This window comes from Corella eumyota, chromosome 2, assembly GCF_963082875.1.
Source record: "Corella eumyota chromosome 2, kaCorEumy4.1, whole genome shotgun sequence".
Taxonomy (NCBI): Eukaryota; Metazoa; Chordata; class Ascidiacea; order Phlebobranchia; family Corellidae; genus Corella; species Corella eumyota.
In genome coordinates, this window is record NC_137491.1 from 4,411,534 (window position 1) to 4,424,810 (window position 13,277).

Below are 13,277 nucleotides of genomic sequence, written 5' to 3' on the forward strand. Positions count from 1 at the left end.
TCTAGTTTAATTAAGCTAGGTAGTTGTAACTGTTAAAAATATAGTTATATGAAACATAATTTGTTGTTAAACTAAATATTAATGTGAAAATTTGTGGTCATATTGAAAGTAAGGTGTAAGACTGTGTTATATTAATGTATTATTTAGGATCTTTTATAAAAAGAAACAAAATTGGAGTCTTTATTTCATATAATAACAACATAAAATGAATTAAACATCGGATATTCGGCTAAGTTTAAATTTAATAAGGCTTCTGCAGCAGTTGTTTAAATAGACTTCGGTACAATTTAAATAGAACAAAAGACTAACACTTTTATTAGAAACGCATTGCTCTAACTATCATTAAAGAAAATGAAACTCATGAAAATACAATGATTTTATGTGTTTTTTGATTAATGTAGTTGTATTCATAACAGCCCACGTTCTCCTGTAACTTGCTAGACCACAACTGATAAAACAATTTTTTTTTTAAATCAAAAATCAATTTACCCAATATAACTGCAATAGCTTAACTAACTTATTTTTAAAATATTTTGTCAAGTTGGTAATATTTAAAAAAGTTATAACAGTTTGCTGAAAAAGTGTTAATTTTCAAAAGACGATTTTATATACTTTATTCACAACGCATTGCCTTAACTAACATTTAGGAAAAAAAAATTCGTGATTATACGTAATAAAACAAAATTTACGCTGTTTTCGAACACGCGTGTTGGCTCAGTTACTATGCTATATCAGCGCCTTCTACTCACGTGCCTATGTGACGTTACTGACTATACCAGTTAAATAAAAAAATGTATCAAAATTTTTTTTTTTCTAAATCAAAAATTAATTCATCCAATATAACTGCAAAAGCCTAACGAACATATTTTAAAAATATTTTGTCAGTTATTAACATCCAAAAAAGTTTTGACACTTTTGCTGAAAAATTGTTAGTTTTTAAAATCCAATTTTATATACTTTATTTACAAAGCAGTGTCCAAACTAATATTTAAGAAAAAGAAATTCGTGATAATACGTAATAAAACAAAATTTACGCTGTTTTCGAATTCGCGTATTAGCACAGTTACTATGCTTTATCAGCGCCTGCTACTAACTTGCCTATGTGACGTCACGGACTATACCAGTTTGAATAAAAAAATGTATCAAAAAACTAATTTTTAAAATCAAAAGTTTATTCACTCAATATAACTGCAATAGCCTAACGAACAAATTTAAAAAATATTTTGTCAAGTTAATAATATTATAAAAAGGGATGACACTTTTGCTGATAAAGTGTCAGTTTTCAAAACCAGATTTTGTATATACACTTTATTTACAACGCATTGCCTTAACTTAAATTCAAAAAAAAAAATTCGGGAAAATACGTAATAAAACAAAAGTTACGCTGTTTTCGAACATGCGTGTTGGCCTGGTTATTAGGCCTACAGCGCTTTATTATTACGTGGTATGTGACGTCACTGGCTATACCAGTTTAAATAAAAAAAAATTTAAAATTAAAAGTTTATTTGCCCGCAATAGCTTAACAAAACCAGATTTTGTATACTTTATTTACAACGCATTGGCTTAACTTAAATTCAAAAACGTAAATTCGTAAAAATACTCAATAGAACAAATATTACAGCATTTTTATATCTGGTTAAAAGACCGGTGTCACTTTTAATTTTTTTTTTGATTAATGGTACACATTGTTTGATGTATACGAGAAATTTGGTGATAACGACAACCAACCTCGGTAGATTATTGGGTAGTACACTTTAAACCTGAAAACGCAAGTTCGAATCCCATTGTTAGTAACCTAAAAATTTTTATTTTAATAATGTAATTTTTAAATACCTAGGTACTACTACTAATGTACTTTAACAAATATGTTCGATAGTCGACAAATAAACAAACAAGCCATATAACATATGCCAAACATTTTTTTTACATTAAAAATTTTAAATCAAACTTAATTCTTGTCAATTTAATTCTCCGCATTGGTCCAACTAACGTATTTTCAAAAAAAAAATTAAAAATATTAATAATTAATAAAGTTATGTCATGTTTACCAAATTTTTGCGAATTTGTAAAACTTAAAATTATACATTTTGTTCGATGGGTATTGACCTAACTAACATACGAGAAAAAGAATTTTTGGAAATTTCAGGTAAAACAAAATTTAGAGCTAATTTATTTTGGCACAGGTTGATCCCGTATGACTTTATATATGTATTATATAACGTTTGCCAAAAAAAATATTTTAAAAAAATCGAAAATTTTAAATCAAATTTAAACCTTGATAATAGAATTGCATTGATCTAACTAACGTAGTTTCGAAAAAATTCCCAAAAATATTAATAACTAGATTTATTTGATAAATAAAATATGGTTCGAAATCATTTGATTATTTTTTATTAATCTTTAAAGACAAATAAAGTTATTTATAATCATTCATTAAGAAGCATTTTATTATAAGAAACAAAAAAAAAATTAAAATTATATTTCATTTTTAAGTTAAAAATATCGTAATATATAATTGAACCCACAGATAGTTGCACATTTGCTCTTACACCTTACAAAAATTGATAAAAATCTCAAAACCTAAAATTTTATATTTTATTAAACGCGCATTGGCTTAACTAACATTCAAGAAAAAACATTTCGCAAAAATTTTCAGTAAAACAAAAGTTTCAGCTAATTTTTATTCTGGGTTTAACTAGGTCAAATTAAATTTTTGGTCAATGATATTGCATATAAATTAAAAAAAAAATAAAAAAATTTAAATCGAAAAATAATTGTTCTGTTAAAACTGCACAGGCCCAATTAACGTGTTTACAAAATATTTTTTGAAAATATTAATATTTTTAAAAAGTTATGACATTTTTATTAAAATATGATGAAATCTCAAAACCTAAAATTTTATATTTTATTAGACGCGCATTGGCTTAACTAACATTCAAGATAAAACATTTCGCAAAAATTTTCAGTAAAACAAAAGTTTCAGCTAATTTTTATTCTGGGTCTAATTAGGTCACGTGATATTTTAAGCCAATAATATTGCATATAAATTAAAAAAAAAAAATATAATATTTTAAATTGAAAAATGATTGTTCTTTTAGAACTGCACAGGTCCAATTAACGTGTTCACAAAATATGTTTTGAAAATATTAATATTCATAAAAGTTATGACACTTTTATTAAAAATTGATAAAATCTCAAAACCTAAAATTTTATATTTTATTAGACGCGCATTGGCCTTACTAACATTCAAGATAAAACATTTCGCAAAAATTTTCAGTAAAACAAAAGTTTGAGCTAATTTTTATTCTGGGTTTAATTAGGTCACGTAATATTTTTGGCCAATGATATTGCATATAAATTTTTTGAAAAAAATATAAAATTTTAAATCGAAAAATAATTGTTTTGTTAGAACTGCACAGGTCCAATTAACGTGTTTACAAAATATTTTTTGAAAATATTAATATTTATAAAAGTTATGATACTTTTATTAAAAATTGATGAAATCTCAAAACCTAAAATTTTATATTTTATTAGACGCGCATTGGCCTTACTAACATTCAAGATAAAACATTTCGCAAAAATTTTCAGTAAAACAAAAGTTTCAGCTAATTTTTATTCTGGGTTTAATTAGGTCACGTGATATTTTAAGCAAATAATATTGCATAAAATTTTTTAAAAAAAAATAAAAAATTTTAAATCGAAAAATAATTGTTCTTTTAGAATTGCACAGGTCCAATTGACGTGTTTGAATAATATTTTTTGAAAATATTAATATTCATAAAAGTTATGACACTTTTATTAAAAATTGATAAAATCTCAAAACCTAAAATTTTATATTTTATTAGACGCGCATTGGCTTAACTAACATTCAAGATAAAACATTTCGCAAAAATTTTTTGTAAAACAAAAGTTTCAGCTAATTTTTATTATGGGTTTAATTAGATCACGTGATATTTTAAGCCAATAATATTGCATATAAATTTTTTTAAAAAAATAAAAAATTTTAAATCGAAAAATAATTGTACTTTCAGAACTGCACAGGTCCAATTAACGTGTTTACAAAATATTTTTTGAAAATATTAATATTTATAAAAGTTATGACACTTTTATTAAAAATTGATGAAATCTCAAAACCTAAAATTTTATATTTTATTAAACGCGCATTGGCTTAACTAACATTCAAGATAAAACATTTCGCAAAAATTTTCAGTAAAACAAAAGTTTCAGCTAATTTTTATTCTGGGCTTAATTAGGTCACGTAATATTTTTGGCCAATGATATTGCATATAAATTTTTTGAAAAAAATATAATATTTGAAATAAAAAAATAATTGTTTTGTTAGAACTGCACAGGTCCAATTAACGTGTTTACAAAATATTTATTGAAAATATTAATATTCATATTAATTGTGACACTTTTATTAAAAATTGATAAAATCTCAAAACCAAAAATTTTATATTTTATTAAACGCGCATTGGCCTAACTAACATTCAAGAAAAAACATTTCGCAAAAATTTTCAGTAAAACAAAAGTTTCAGCTAATTTTTATTCTGGGTTTAACTAGGTCAAAATATGTTTTTGGCCAATGATATTGCATATAAATTAAAAAAAATTATAAAAAAATTTAAATCGAAAAATAATTGTTCTGTTAAAACTGCACAGGTTCACTTAACGTGTTTACAAAATATTTTTTGAAAATATTAATATTTATAAAAGTTATGACATTTTTATTAAAATATTCTGAAATCTCAAAACCTAAAATTTTATATTTTATTAGACGCGCATTGGCTTAACTAACATTCAAGATAAAACATTTCGCAAAAATTTTCAGTAAAACAAAAGTTTCAGCTAATTTTTATTCTGGGTTTAATTAGGTCACGTGATATTTTAAGCCAATAATATTGCATATAAATTAAAAAAAAAAATAAAAAATTTTAAATCGAAAAATAATTGTTCATTTAGAACTGCACAGGTCCAATTAACGTATTTACAAAATTTTTTTTGAAAATATTAATATTCATAAAAGTTATGACACTTTTATTAAAAATTGATAAAATTTCAAAACCTAAAATTTTATATTTTATTAGACGCGCATTGGCCTTACTAACATTCAAGATGAAACATTTCGCAAAAATTTACAGTAAAACAAAATTTTCAGCTAATTTTTATTCTGGGCTTAACTAGGTCACGTAATATTTTTGGCCAATGATATTGCATATAAATTTTTTGAAAAAAATATAAAATTTTAAATCAAAAAATAATTGTTTTGTTAGAACTGCACAGGTCCAATTAACGTGTTTACAAAATATTTTTTGAAAATATTAATATTCATATTAGTTATGACACTTTTATTAAAAATTGATAAAATCTCAAAACCTAAAATTTTATATTTTATTAAACGCGCATTGGCTTAACTAACATTCAAGAAAAAACATTCCGCAAAAATTTTCAGTAAAACAAAAGTTTCAGCTAATTTTTATTCTGGGTTTAACTAGGTCAAATTCTATTTTTGGCCAATGATATTGCACATAAATTTAAAAAAAAAAAAAAATTTAAATTCGAAAAATAATTGTTCTGTTAAAACTGCACAGGCCCAATTAACGTGTTTACAAAATATTTTTTGAAAATATTAATATTTTTAAAAGTTATGACATTTTTATTAAAATATGATGAAATCTCAAAACCTAAAATTTTATATTTTATTAGACGCGCATTGGCTTAACTAACATTCAAGATGAAACATTTAGCAAAAATGTTCAGTAAAACAAAAGTTTCAGCTAATTTTTATTCTGGGTTTAATTAGGTCACGTGATATTTTAAGCCAATAATATTGCATATAAATTTAAAAAAAAAAATATAAAATTTTAAATCAAAAAATAATTGTTTTGTTAGAACTGCACAGGTCCAATTAACGTGTTTACAAAATATTTTTTGAAAATATTAATATTTATAAAAGTTATGACACTTTTATTAAAAATTGATGAAATCTCAAAACCTAAAATTTTATATTTTATTAGACGCGCATTCGCCTTACTAACATTCAAGATAAAACATTTCGCAAAAATTTTCAGTAAAACAAAAGTTTGAGTTAATTTTTATTCTGGGCTTAATTAGGTCACGTAATATTTTTGGCCAATGATATTGCATATAAATTTTTTGAAAAAAATAAAAAAATTTAATTCGAAAAATAATTGTTCTTTTAAAACTGCACAGGCCCAATTAACGTGTTTACAAAATATTTTTTGAAAATATTAATGTTTTTAAAAGTTATGACATTTTTATTAAAATATGATGAAATCTCAAAACCTAAAATTTTATATTTTATTAGACGCGCATTGGCCTTACTAACATTCAAGATTAAACATTTCGCAAAAATTTTCAGTAAAACAAAAGTTTCAGCTAATTTTTATTCTGGGTTTAATTAGGTCACGTGATATTTTAAGCCAATAATATTGCATATACATTTTTTAAAAAAAATAAAAAAATTTAATTCGAAAAATAATTGTTTTGTTAGAACTGCACAGGTCCAATTAACGTGTTTACAATATATTTTTTGAAAATATTAATGTTTTTAAAAGTTATGACATTTTTATTAAAAATTGATGAAATCTCAAAACCTAAAATTTTATATTTTATTAGACGCGCATTGGCCTAACTAACATTCAAGATAAAATATTTCTCAAAAATTTTCAGTAAAACAAAAGTTTCAGCTAATTTTTATTCTGGGCTTAATTAGGTCACGTAATATTTTTGGCCAATGATATTGCATATAAATTTTTTGAAAAAAATAAAAAAATTTAAATTCGAAAAATAATTGTTCTGTTAAAACTGCACAGGCCCAATTAACGTGTTTACAAAATATTTTTTGAAAATATTAATGTTTTTAAAAGTTATGACATTTTTATTAAAATATGATGAAATCTCAAAACCTAAAATTTTATATTTTATTAGACGCGCATTGGTCTTACTAACATTCAAGATAAAACATTTCGCAAAAATTTTCAGTAAAACAAAAGTTTCAGCTAATTTTTATTCTGGGTTTAATTAGGTCACGTAATATTTTTGGCCAATGATATTGCATATAAATTTTTTAAAAAAAATAAAAAAATTTAATTCGAAAAATAATTGTTCTTTTAGAACTGCACAGGTCCAATTAACGTGTTTACAAAATATTTTTTGAAAATATTAATATTTATATAAGTTATGACACTTTTATTAAAAATTGATGAAATCTCAAAACCTAAAATTTTATATTTTATTAGACGCGCATTGGCCTTACTAACATTCAAGATAAAATATTTCTCAAAAATTTTCAGTAAAACAAAAGTTTCAGCTAATTTTTATTCTGGGCTTAATTAGGTCACGTAATATTTTTGGGCAATGATATTGCATATAAATTTTTTTGTAAAAAATATAAAATTTTAAATAAAAAAATAATTGTTTTGTTAGAACTGCACAGGTCCAATTAACGTGTTTACAAAATATTTTTTGAAAAAATTAATATTCATATTAGTTATGACACTTTTATTAAAAATTCATAAAATCTCAAAACCTAAAATTTTATATTTTATTAAACGCGCATTGGCTTAACTAACATTCAAGATAAAACATTTCGCAAAAATCTTCAGTAAAACAAAAGTTTCAGCTAATTTTTATTCTGGGTTTAACTAGGTCAAATTATATTTTTGGCCAATGATATTGCATATAAATTTAAAAAAAAATAAAAAATTTTAATTCGAAAAATAATTGTTCTTTTAGAACTGCACAGGTCCAATTAACGTGTTTACAAAATATTTTTTGAAAATATTAATATTTATAAAAGTTATGACACTTTTATTAAAAATTGATGAAATCTCAAAACCTAAAATTTATATTTTATTAGACGCGCATTGACCTTACTAACATTCAAGATAAAACATTTCGCAAAAATTTTTAGTAAAACAAAAGTTTCAGTTAATTTTTATTCTGGGCTTAATTAGGTCACGTGATATTTTTAGCCAATGATATTGCATATAAATTTTTTGAAAAAAATATAAAATTTTAAATCAAAAAATAATTGTTTTGTTAGAACTGCACAGGCCCAATTAATGTGTTTACAAAACATTTTTTGAAAAAATTAATATTCATATTAGTTATGACACTTTTATTAAAAATTCATAAAATCTCAAAACCTAAAATTTTATATTTTATTAAACGCGCATTGGCCTAACTAACATTCAAGAAAAAACTTTTCGCAAAAATCTTCAGTAAAACAAAAGTTTCAGCTAATTTTTATTCTGGGTTTAACTAGGTCAAATTATATTTTTGGCCAATGATATGGCATATAAATTTAAAAAAAAAAAAAAATTTAAATCAAAAAATAATTGTTCTTTTAGAACTGCACAGATCCAATTAACGTGTTTCCAAAATAGTTTTTGAAAATATTAATATTCATAAAAGTTATGACACTTTTATTAAAAATTGATAAAATCTCAAAACCTGAAATTTTATATTTTATTAGACGCGCATTGGCCTAACTAACATTCAAGATAAAACATTTCGCAAAAATTTTCAGTAAAACAAAAGTTTGAGCTAATTTTTATTCTGGGTTTAATTAGGTCACGTGATATTTTAAGCCAATAATATTGCATATAAATTTTTTAAAAAAAATAAAAAATTTTAAATAAAAAAATAATTGTTCTTTTAGAATTGCACAGGTCCAATTGTCGTCTTTGAATAATATTTTTTGAAAATATTAATATTCATAAAAGTTATGACACTTTTATTAAAAATTGATAAAATCTCAAAACCTAAAATGTTATATTTTATTAGACGCGCATTGGCCTTACTTACATTCAAGATAAAACATTTCGCAAAAACTTTCAGTAAAACAAAAGTTTCAGCTAATTTTTATTCTGGGCTTAATTAGGTCACGTAATATTTTTGGCCAATGATATTTTGCATATAAATTTTTTGGAAAAAAAATATAAAATTTTAAATCAAAAAATAATTGTTTTGTTACATCTGCACAGGTCCAATTAACGTGTTTACAAAATATTTTTTGAAAATATTAATATTCATAAAAGTTATGACATTTTTATTAAAATATGATGAAATCTCAAAACCTAAAATTTTATATTTTATTAGACGCGCAGTGGCTTAACTAACATTCAAGATAAAACATTTCGCAAAAACTTTCAGTAAAACAAAAGTTTCAGCTAATTTTTATTCTGGGTTTAATTAGGTCACGTGATATTTTTGGCCAATGATAATGCATATAAATTTAAAAAAAAAAAAAAAAAATTAAATCGAAAAATAATTGTTCATTTAGAACTGCACAGGTCCAATTAAAGTGTTTCCAAAATATTTTTTGAAAATATTAATATTCATAAAAGTTATGACTCTTTTTTTAAAAATTGATAAAATCTAAATATATTAATTAGTATAAAATATATTAATAAAATATATTAATTAGTAATTAGTGACATTTAAATGTCGTAAATAGGAGGTTTGCGATTCGTTGGGATAATAACAAACATACTAAAAATTTAGAACTTTTACTTTTAAAGAACAAAAGTTATCGTCCCTCAAAATTCGGTCAAATAAGAATAAAAATAATAAATATAATGACAATAACAATATGTTTCGAAATCGAAGATTTTAAATTGTTGGGGGGGACCCAACAGATAATTGCAGACTTTAGTTTAAATTGTTGGGGGGGACCCAACAGATAATTGCACATTTGCTCTTACTTCTTATAAATAAATATCTTACTATTTGTGGTCCGTAGAAATTTTAAAGAAAATAATTTTAAAAATTTTACTTTTATGAAATCCTTAAAAATTTTTATCGAACCTGTTAACTTTTGTTAAATTGTTCTTCCGTTGATATAAGTTCGTTATCTAATTTTTTTTAAATCTAAGTTTATAAATGTTAGGAATTACCGCATTTTTACCATATCACAATATCAAATGTAATATTACACGTCCCTTTTAAGCTAAGACATAAGAAATTAGTTTAAATTGTTGGGGGGGACCCCACAGATAATTGCACATTTGCTCTTACATCTTATAAATAAATATCTTACTATTTGTGGTGTGTAATAATTTTAAAAGAATAATTTTAAAATTTTAACTTTTAGGGAAACTTTAAAAATTATTACCGTATCATATTATCAAATGTAATATGACACGTGCCCTTCAAGCTAAAGTCATAAGACATTTGCTTAAATTGTTAGGGGGGAGAACCCCACAGGTAATTGCACATTTGCTCTTACATCTTATAAATAAATATCTTACTATTTGTGGTGCGTAATAATTTAAAAAAAAAAAAAATTTTTAAATTTAACTTTTAAGGAAACTTTAAAAATTTTTACTGTATTATATTATCAAATGTAATATGACACTTCCCCTTCAAGCCAAAGTCATAAGACATTAGCTTAAATTGTTAGGGGGGGACCCCACCGGTAATTGCACATTTGCTCTTACATCTTATAAATAAATATCTTACTATTTGTGGTGCGTAGAAATTTTAAAGAAAATAATTTTAAAAATTTTACTTTTATGAAAACTTTAAAAATTTTTATCGAACCTGTTAACTTTTGTTAAATTGTTCTTCCGTTGATATAAGTTCGTTATCTAATTTTTTTAAATCTAAGTTTATAAATGTTAGGAATTACCGCATTTTTACCATATCACAATATCAAATGTAATATTACACGTCCCTTTTAAGCTAAGACATAAGAAATTAGTTTAATTTGTTGGGGGGGACCCCACAGATAATTGCACATTTGCTCTTACATCTTATAAATAAATATCTTACTATTTGTGGTGCGTAATAATTTTAAAGAAAATAATTTTAAAAATTTTACTTTTATGAAAACTTTAAAAATTTTTATCGAACCTGTTAACTTTTGTTAAATTGTTCTTCCGTTGATATAAGTTCGTTATCTAATTTTTTTAAATCTAAGTTTATAAATGTTAGAAATTACCGCATTTTTACCATATCACAATATCAAATGTAATATTACACGTCCCTTTTAAGCTAAGACATAAGAAATTAGTTTAAATTGTTGGGGGGACCCCACAGATAATTGCACATTTGCTCTTACATCTTATAAATAAATATCTTACTATTTGTGGTGCGTAATAATTTTAAAGAAAATAATTTTAAAAATTTTACTTTTATGAAAACTTTAAAAAATTTTATCGAACCTGTTAACTTTTGTTAAATTGTTCTTCCGTTGATATAAATTCGTTATCTAATTTTTTTAAAATCTAAGTTTATAAATGTTAGAAATTACCGCATTTTTACCATATCACAATATCAAATGTAATATTACACGTCCCTTTTAAGCTAAGACATAAGAAATTAGTTTAAATTGTTGGGGGGGACCCCACAGATAATTGCACATTTGCTCTTACTTCTTATAAATAAATATCTTACTATTTGTGGTCCGTAGAAATTTTAAAGAAAATAATTTTAAAAATTTTACTTTTATGAAAACCTAAAGAATTTTTATCGAACCTGTTAACTTTTGTTAAATTGTTCTTCCGTTGATATAATTTCGTTATCTAAATTTTTTAAATCTAAGTTTATAAATGTTAGGAATTACCGCATTTTTACCATATCACAATATCAAATGTAATATTACGTCCCTTTTAAGCTAAGACATAAGAAATTAGTTTAAATTGTTGGGGGGACCCCACAGATAATTGCACATTTGCTCTTACATCTTATAAATAAATATTTTACTATTTGTGGTGCGTAATAATTTTAAAAGAATAATTTTAAAAATTTAACTTTTAGGGAAACTTTAAAAATTATTACCGTATCATATTATCAAATGTAATATGACACGTGCCCTTCAAGCTAAAGTCATAAAACATTAGCTTAAATTGTTAGGGGGGAGAACCCCACAGGTAATTGCACATTTGCTCTTACATGTTATAAATAAATATCTTACTATTTGTGATGCGTAATAATTTTAAAAGAATAATTTTAAAAATTTAACTTTTAGGGAAACTTTAAAAATTATTACCGTATCATATTATCAAATGTAATATGACACGTGCCCTTCAAGCTAAAGTCATAAGAAATTAGTTTAAATTGTTGGGGGGGACCCCAAAGATAATTGCACATTTGCTCTTACATCTTATAAATAAATATCTTACTATTTGTGGTGCGTAATAATTTAAAAAAAAATAATTTTAAAAATTTAACTTTTAGGGAAACTTTAAAAATTATTACCGTATCATATTATCAAATGTAATATGACACGTGCCTTTCAAGCTAAAGTCATAAGACATTAGCTTAAATTGTTAGGGGGGAGAACCCCACAGGTAATTGCACATTTGCTCTTACATCTTATAAATAAATATCTTACTATTTGTGGTCCGTAGAAATTTTAAAGAAAATAATTTTAAAAATTTTACTTTTATGAAAACTTTAAAAATTTTTATCGAACCTGTTAACTTTTGTTAAATTGTTCTTCCGTTGATATAAGTTCGTTATCTAATTTTTTTAAATCTAAGTTTATAAATGTTAGGAATTACCGCATTTTTACCATATCACAATATCAAATGTAATATTACACGTCCCTTTTAAGCTAAGACATAAGAAATTAGTTTAAATTGTTGGGGAGGGACCCCAAAGATAATTGCACATTTGCTCTTACATCTTATAAATAAATATCTTACTATTTGTGGTGCGTAATAATTTTAAAAGAATAATTTTAAAAATTTAACTTTTAAGGAAACTTTAAAAATTATTACCGTATCATATTATCAAATGTAATATGACACGTGCCCTTCAAGCTAAAGTCATAAGACATTAGCTTAAATTGTTAGGGGGGAGAACCCCACAGGTAATTGCACATTTGCTCTTACATCTTATAAATAAATATCTTACTATTTGTGGTGCGTAATAATTTAAAAAAAAAAAATTTTTTAAATTTAACTTTTAAGGAAACTTTAAAAATTTTTACTGTATCATATTATCAAATGTAATATGACACGTCCCCTTCAAGCCAAAGTCATAAGACATTAGCTTAAATTGTTAGGGGGGACCGGCCCACCGGTAATTGCACATTTGCTCTTACATCTTATAAATAAATATCTTACTATTTGTGGTCCGTAGAAATTTTAAAGAAAATAATTTTAAAAATTTTACTTTTATGAAAACTTTAAACATTTTTATCGAACCTGTTAACTTTTGTTAAATTGTTCTTCCGTTGATATAAGTTCGTTATCTAAATTTTTTAAAATCTAAGTTTATAAATGTTAGGGAATTACCGCATT